General features: G+C 41.1%; 1 long non-coding RNA gene across 1 annotated transcript; it reads right to left on the bottom strand.

Moving 5' to 3' along the window:
* Nucleotides 1-723: 723 nt before the first annotated feature.
* LOC145513506 (uncharacterized) lies at nucleotides 724-7,578 on the bottom strand. The gene is made up of 3 exons (XR_014059453.1): nucleotides 7,425-7,578; nucleotides 6,139-7,281; nucleotides 724-3,568 (listed from the first exon to the last, which is right to left on the bottom strand). It is a non-coding gene; the product is annotated as an uncharacterized LOC145513506 (long non-coding RNA).
* Nucleotides 7,579-8,254: the final 676 nt, after the last annotated feature.

The raw sequence follows: 8,254 nt of genomic DNA, 5'->3' as shown, positions 1-8,254 counted from the left end.
GGACTATATTGGACGCACATCAGAGAGCATAAAGAATCGACAGAAATATGTATAAGAAAACCAACACGTTGAAGGAACGAAAAACTAGCATAAAACTAAAAGAAAACTTGAGTTTAAGAATTAGAAATAATTCAAGAAACAGAAAGTATCAAATCACGAGCAATTAAGAAAGTTAATATTAAGACAAACCATCTAATACCTAAGGGAAATATTAAAATATATTTATTATATATAAACTTTATATACATAAAATTTTAATGCAAATATATAAATTATATGTACATATATAAACTCAGGGTTTTGTTCTATGTTATTCTTATGTATATAAAAGTTTGTTACCCTTTAGCAAGAGTCAAAAAACAAGGTTTGAAATTGTAAAAAGTTTAACAGTTTAATAGTAGGGCTAAAAATAAACTAAGTAAGTCTTTTATATTAGAAAGCCAAAACCCAAATAGATAAGAAATATGACAGAAAATATGACACACAGAAAGAATATTTAAAAATCCAGGAGGCCTACTAACCAACTAATTGGTGTTATAAAAAAAAAGTCTAAAGAAAATGGAAAGGATTTTATCAAAAATAATAGAAAAAATTTCCCCCAAATGAAAGTTTTAAGTCATCAGATAATGACTTTTCCCAGCTCAATAAAACTTCTGAAAGATCTACAACTAGACATACAAAATCAAGACTAAAGAAATATAAAAAGCCTCTATGGTGTTTTGTAGGGTGTGGGGGGGCAGCGTTCATACAAAAAACAAGAAACATTCTGACATTGGTATCTCATGAGCAATACTGGATGTCAGAATAAAACTGGAGGGAAATGAATTTTGAAGGTAGAATTGTATACTCAGCCAAGCTATCAATCAAATGTGACTTACCTAAACAAAGACATTTTTGGACAAACAAGACCTCAAAAAACTACTTCTGACTTTCTTAAGAAGTTACTAAAGGACATACTCCAGAAAGAGAAAGATGTGGATCCAACCTAGGAAGGGTGTATAGAAAAGTCCCAGGACAGCTGTCCAGAAGACAGCGACAGGTCCTAACTCAGGTCAGGGAGCCTAAGACCTGGAGAAAGACAGGGGCTCTTTAAGAGTTACTATGTCTGAAAGGCTTACTAAACTTGAGGCTCTGGGAAATTCACACTTTTCTTTTGGTCAGAAAGAAAAGACGAGAGGGCGGGAGGAAGAAAAAAGAAAGATAAAAGATGAGAAATGGCAGGAAGACCAAAGCCTGTACAAGAAGGTAGTGATCCACATACAGAGCAAAGTAAAAAGTTACACGATTTTAAGTAACCAACAAAGTGAAAGAAAAGAAAAGCCATTTGACTTTGATGTTATTGTGACTCCTCCCTTTTAAGTAACCTGACAAAGGACCCTTAGATTGGAATATATAACCCAAGGATACTCCCCCTCCCTGCAGTGGGCAATAATTAGGTAATCATAATAATGCGAAGGCCTTCTTTGTGAATTATACCTTTTAAGATCAACCATAGAGAAAGCAGCGAAGCCCTTATTACAATTGCAGAACTGAATGCAAATCTTATGAATGTTGATAACATAAGACTAATGTGCAGCTGACAAAAAGGGCTCTAGATTAATTCAAATGAAATTGCTGGGGAGGAATCCAGACCAATCACGTCACTTTGAAATGCCAAAATCCTAAATTTGGTCAATTCAGCAAATTTGTTATTCATCAATTTGCGCTTTAGAGAACTGGGCTGCTTCTTACAGGAGATAAGAGATTAAAGAGAGAGAGTGATAACCTTAAGGGGACTAAAATACTCACTGAAGGTGATAGAATAAGAAATAGAGATTTAACCATACAGTTTAAAATACTAGCTATAGAGGAATTTTTAGAAAATAATATAATTATCAAACATCAGGAAGGGAAGAGGTTAGGGAAGTACAGGGACGTGACCAAAATCCTCATCTATCATAACAAGGAGTCAATAGAACGTTCTAAAGCTGATAAAACTAAGTAACGGCAATATAAGCTTATTATTTTGAATTTCAGACTGAATCATAGAAGATGAAAAAGAAACAGCTAATAAAGTTTGTCTTAGAAGAAAGGGCCTAGGGCTTGGGTGAAGTAGGCCAGGAGATGTTGCTTTTCATTGTATGTTTGCTTTTGGTGTTAGCACTTTACTTTTATACCAAGTGCATCAATTGTATTAATAATATTTCTAGGTGTGTATGTGTATTTTCCTTACAGGCAAAGGAATTTTATTTTACTTAGCTGTCTTTGTTTTCCTAGTTCTATCCTAGTGGTTGGCACGATAGTAATAAAATAACAACAATAATAGTAAAATTATCTATTTGTCAAGCACCTACCATAACCCAAACACATGCAAGTGCTTCACATATACATCGTTATTCCTTACACTATGCTGCAAGGTAAAGATTCTGTCTTTCAAATAAAGAAATGGATATAAAGCAGTTAAAAGAAAAAAACTGTCCAAGGACACACATCTGGTTAGTGGTGGAATTTGAACCGAGGTTCTGAAAACCAACAGGATTTGAATCTAAAAAACTGACTGTCTCTAAGAACTTTTAAACAAAATTTGAAGAAACTATTCTGAATGAATGTGAATAAGTGAATGCATACGAAAGTAAAAATTAATGTCAGTTACATTGCTCCATGCCTTAAAAAAAAAAAAATACCATTCTATCTTGCTACATGAATCACCACCTAGAACCAAAACACTCTAGATTTATAAATCTCCTGTGGCTGAAATAACTTGGAAAGGCTATTATGTGATGCAACAAATAAAGTGTGGTGGAAGCCAGAGAGAAAATTTAGATTCTCAGAAGTAAGTGGAGGGCTTCCCTGGTGGTCTAGTGGTTAAGAATCCGTCTGCCAATGCCAGGGACACAAGTTTGATCCTGGCCACACGTATTATGGAGCAACTAAAATCCATGTGCCACAACTATGGAGCCCCACAAGCCGCAACTACTGAGCCCACACACTGCAACTACTGAAGCCCACACGCCTAGAGCCTGTGCTCAGCAACAAGAGAAGCCACCACCATAAGAAGCTCATGCACCGCAACGAAGAGTAGCCCTAGCTCACCACAACTAGAGAAAGCTCGTGTGCAGCAACAAAGCACAGCCAAAAGTGAAAAAATAAATAAATCTTTTTTAAAAAGACCAAATTATAAGGAAAAAAAGGGAAGTGAAAAGATTTTGTCCAGTATTAGAACAAATTGAAGTAATACAGGCTGAAGAAACACTGGGTTGTAAACACACATTGAGTCAATCTCAACATTTTCAGCCTTTTGGGTTAAATATTATTTTCAAGCAGATTTAAATGGCTTAGGGATTAGCTGCTGCTAAGTCACTTCAATTGTGTCCGACTATGTGCTACCTCAGAGACGGCAGCCCACCAGGCTCCCCCGTCCTTGGGATTCTCCAGGCAAGAACACTGAAGTGGGTTGCCATTTCCTCCTCCAATGTATGAAAGTGAAAAGTGAAAGTGAAGTTGCTCGGTCGTGTCTGACTCTTAGCGATCCCATGGACTGAAGCCTGCCAGGCTCCTCTGTCCATGGGATTTTCCAGGCAAAAGAGTACTGGAGTGGGGTGCCACTGCCTTCTCCGTTAGGGATTAGGGCTTAACACAAAATTAATTTGCCTAAGTGGCTGTGTCTTTGAGCCCAAAGAAGGTCACAAGGATGCAAGAACGTACACTGCCTTAAGAGCACAGTACTGGTCCCTAGGCCTTTTTGATCATTTACTCTATCAATAAAAAAGACATGTGTTATGCTGATACTGAATTAAGATATGCATCATAGCACATATACAGATCAAAACTCCTTAAAAGAATGAAGTAAACGCAGCAAGTAAACAGAGGTTCTACTTTTTCTTCTGATCTTCCAATGGGCAGTCTTTTACAAGCCTACATTCAATTCAGAAGAACACTTGTCTATGTGATGACCACACAATAAACAAGTAGCCATGGAGAACAAGTTGTGTATAAAACAAAAATATTATAATTAGAGCTAATCCTTATTAAGCACTTACCTTGTGCCAGGCACTGTTCTAAGCAATCTATGTGGTTTTGTTTTAGCTCATTTAATCCTTAAGACAATCTTATGAGCTGTTGTACTATTAACCCCCCCCCCCAAAAAAAAGATAAACCAAAAGACTAAATAAGTTTCCTGAGGTCATACAGCTGGTAAGTGTTGGATCCAGGCTACTTTTTTAAAAGTAAATGTTTTATTTTGGAATCATGTTTAATTTACAGGAAAGTTGCACAGATAGTACAGAGTTCCCTTGTACCATTGCACAGCTTCCTCCATTGCTAAAATCCTATATAATCAGAATACATTCAGCAAAACTAAGAAATCAACAGTTGTACATTAACTAAATTCCAGGCTTTACTTGGGTTTCACCAGTTTTCCCACTAATATCCTCTTTCTGTTCCATGATCAAACCTAGGGTTACCATCCAAAAGTGGTATGCACACTAAGTTGCTTCAGTTATGTCCGACTCTTTGCAACCCTATGGACTGCAGCCCGCCAGGCTCCTCTGTCCATGAGATTCTCCAGGCAAGAACACTGGAGTGGGTTTTCCATTTCCTCCTCCAGGGGATATTGCCATACCCCTCCTGATTTGGTGCATCAGTGTTTTAACAGAGAAACAGTCACAGTAGGATGTGGAGATGGATACGTATATATCGGTCCTTCCCTCTCCCTGATTCTGCAGGTCATCTTTCCTCTATGCATGTCTTTGTGTCCAAATTTCACCCCCGATAAAGACACAATCATATTGGATTAGGGCCCACCCTAACGACCTTGTCTTAAGTTGATCATCTACAAAGATCCTATTTCCGAAAAAGTTCACATTAACAGGTATGGAGGGTGAGAACTCCTGTATTTTGGAGGTAGTCACAATTGGAGAAGGAAATGGCAACTCACTCCAGTATTCTTGCTTGGAGAATACCATGGACAGAGGAGCCTCATGGGCTACAGTCCATGGGATCTCAAGAGTCGGATGCAACTTAGCGACTAAACCACCACCACCACAATTTAACTCATAACTAGGTACACCTGAACTCAACAGGGCAGCCACCAGGAAGGGCAGGCTAGAGAGACTCTTACGAAGGGCCTGAGCTGCTGTCTACAGGCAGAATTCCTTCGGCTTCAGTAAATCCTTTGATCTTAAGGCTTTTCAACTGATTCAATCAAGCTCACCCAGATTATCTAGGATAATCTGCTCATTTAAAGAAAACTGATTATGGACTTTAATCACATCTGCAGAATACCTTCACAACTATATCTAGATTAGTGTTTGACTGAATAACCAGCAACTGTAGCCTAGCCTGACACATAAAACTGATCATCATACCTTGTAATACATTTAGATTCATAAACATAAAACTGACTCCTTAACCATGTTTAAGTATACAGTTCTCCCTTGGTCTTTTGAGGTTAAACAAGTCTTCTACAAAGCCCAAATACTCCTCTAAAGTTGACTATTAAGGCTATGATGACACCTTCCTTGCTAATCAGCAGAAAGGAAAAACCTGAAATAAATGTTCATAGGCCAAGGGCAATAGGCCTTGCAAGGTAAGTGCAGCAGGTGGTCCAGGGTTTCCAGGGTTGTGCCTGCACTGGGGGAACGTCCAGATGGCAGCTCTCGGCTAGGGGTAGCAGAGGTAAAGAAGCCAACAGGGCCTAAGCAAACCTCTACAAGATTTTGTTGAGGGAAAATGTAGGTACTGTACAATTTTCTCGTTTACCTTCCTGATCTTTAAATTACTGTCAAGTACTCAAGTGAGAATCTTGATAATCAACCAAAAGAATCTTCAGCTGGGTGTGGATCACCAGAACGGTAGTTAAGGAAAAGCAATCCCCACCACCCTATCCACTGCAGGCAACAAAGAACTTACTGTCCTGAAGCTTCATCATTAACCAGCCTGGTGACCCCCAGTAATGTCCAAGGCCTATTGAGGTCACATTTTATACCTTTCACTACTTTACACATGTTTTAACAGAAAGGAACTACTTTTTAGAAGGGATTACAAGATTGTTTCCCTAAAATAGCTGCAGAGACAGGAGGATAGAGTCTTGGGGTATTGAAAAGAGGCTCCTTGGACTAGGGGGGAGAAGGCAATGGCAACCCACTCCAGTACTTTTACCTGGAGAATCCCAGGGACGGTGGAGCCTGGTAGGCTGTCGTCTATGGGGTCGCACAGAGTTGGACACGACTGACGCGACTTAGCAGCAGCAGCAACAGGACTAGGGACCTACCCTACTTCAGTGAAAGGAGCCTCCATTCACCTATAGCTCCCACCTGTTCAACTGCAACATACTTGCAGCTGCCATCTGCTCCCCTACAACTCTCACCTGCTCACCTACAGCTCTGCTCTGCAGGTCAGAGGCTGATATCAAAAAACAGGACAAACTTTGAGGATGGAATGAGTAATTCTACAATCCTGGAAATCCAGTCTACTCCAGGTTGCTCATACCATACAACCTATCCCACTGCACAGATGAGATCCAATGCTTTGCCCTCCTTGAGGTCCACAGTGATTGCTCAAATACCACTGGGAACAACAATGACCCAAAGCAGCCCTACACAGACAGTGGGCATCTTCGGGAAATTCTCCTGCTTTCCAGCCAGAGTCTCAGACCCATCCCAGAAAAGCTGAACCAAACGTCTCCCCCTCTGCTACAGGAGCTTGCCTGGAGTCAAGGGTGTTACAATGTGAGGCTAATTATTGTAGCCTTTTAATATGCTCTCCTCTGAAGCCCTCCTGGGAAGGATAAAATAAAACACTGCATAATAATATGAGAAATGAACGGTGGACCTGGAACCTTCAGTAATTGTGTGACCTTGGACAAAGCAGTTGACCCAGACTTGCAAACTCATTAACACAGGAGAGAGAGGGGAGAGGCCGTTTCCTTTCCCTTGCCAGGGTGAGGAGGGTCAGGCCAGAGCCAGGGAGTGTCAAAGTGGACCCTGGGACAGGCCGCTGCCTCGTGGGAGACACAGCACCTGGCTATTCTTTATGTACTCCCTACAATTTTTGTTCAGCTGATAATCTCAATTTTATCTGCTGAAGGCTTTTTTTTTTTTGCCTTGCTTTAATTATGAACTATGTTATACACACAGAAGGGTATAAGAAGCTTACTTACAGCTCTGCTCTGCAGGTCAGAGGCTGACATCAAAAAACAGGACAAACTTTGAGGTTGGAATGAGTTTCTACAATCCTGGAAATCTGTCCAGTCTACTTCAGGTTGCTCATACCATACAACCTATCCCACCGCACAGATGAGACCTGTGCAGAAGGGTATAAAAAAAGGGCATAAAACGTTTAGAAACCACTAACACCACCAACACCTGTGTATTTGTCTTTGGCAAAGTCCGTTAACAATTCCCAGGAAATAAAAATAAAATCAGAGTGACAGAACAAAATCTAACCTTCCTTCTTCTTTGGTGCTTAGTCTGGTTTCCCTTGCTCATACAGAAGCCCCGCACCTGGCCCTTCAGACCAGAGCTCTTTCTGGGAAATGGCCCAGCGGACACCCCAGCTCCCCAGCTCTGCGCGGAAGCGCCAAGCACAGTGCTTCAATTCAAGATGGCCGCAGCATCCCGGGCAGCAACGCTGCAAACTGTCGCAATCTGAGCCCTGAGCCGCAGAGCTGCGCCCGCCCCGGAGAGTTCCACCCTCGCCTATCTTCACCCACCTCAGAGAAACCCGGCCTTTCAGGAGGGACCTGTGCTATACAGCAGCGGGTCCCCAACCTCCAGGATGTAAAGCCTGATGATCTGAGGTGGAGCTGATGTAATAGTAATAGAAATAAAGTGCATAATAAATGCAATGAGCTGGAATCATCCCCAAACCATTCCCTTCCCCCACACACACCCTGTGGAGAAATTATCTTCCACAAAGCCAGTCCCTGGTGCCAAAAAGGTTTGGGACCCCTGCTGTAGAGCATGAGCTTGCACCCCTCGATTCTTGGATCAAAGTGTTAAACCTTTATTCTGCTTCTGAACTGAACTGGATGTCATTCTGTTGGCTCAAATGACACCAGGCAGGAGAATGATAGTTGGGACCCAACTTGAAAGGCTCAGTAACAGAGTCACCATTCGGGAATAGAAATAGAATCTTCCCAGGTGGCCCAATGGTAAAGAATCCGCCTGCCAATGCAGAAGATGCAGGAGAGATGCAGTTTCGATCCCTGGGTCAGCAAGATCCCCTGGAGTAGGAAATGGCAACCCACTCCAGTATTCTTGCCTGGAAAATCCCA

This window comes from Giraffa tippelskirchi, chromosome 7, assembly GCF_054371585.1.
Source record: "Giraffa tippelskirchi isolate mGirTip1 chromosome 7, T2T-mGirTip1v1.2.pri, whole genome shotgun sequence".
Taxonomy (NCBI): Eukaryota; Metazoa; Chordata; class Mammalia; order Artiodactyla; family Giraffidae; genus Giraffa; species Giraffa tippelskirchi.
Note: the sequence above shows the minus strand (reverse complement) of the source record. Positions and strands in the feature narration are given on the sequence as shown.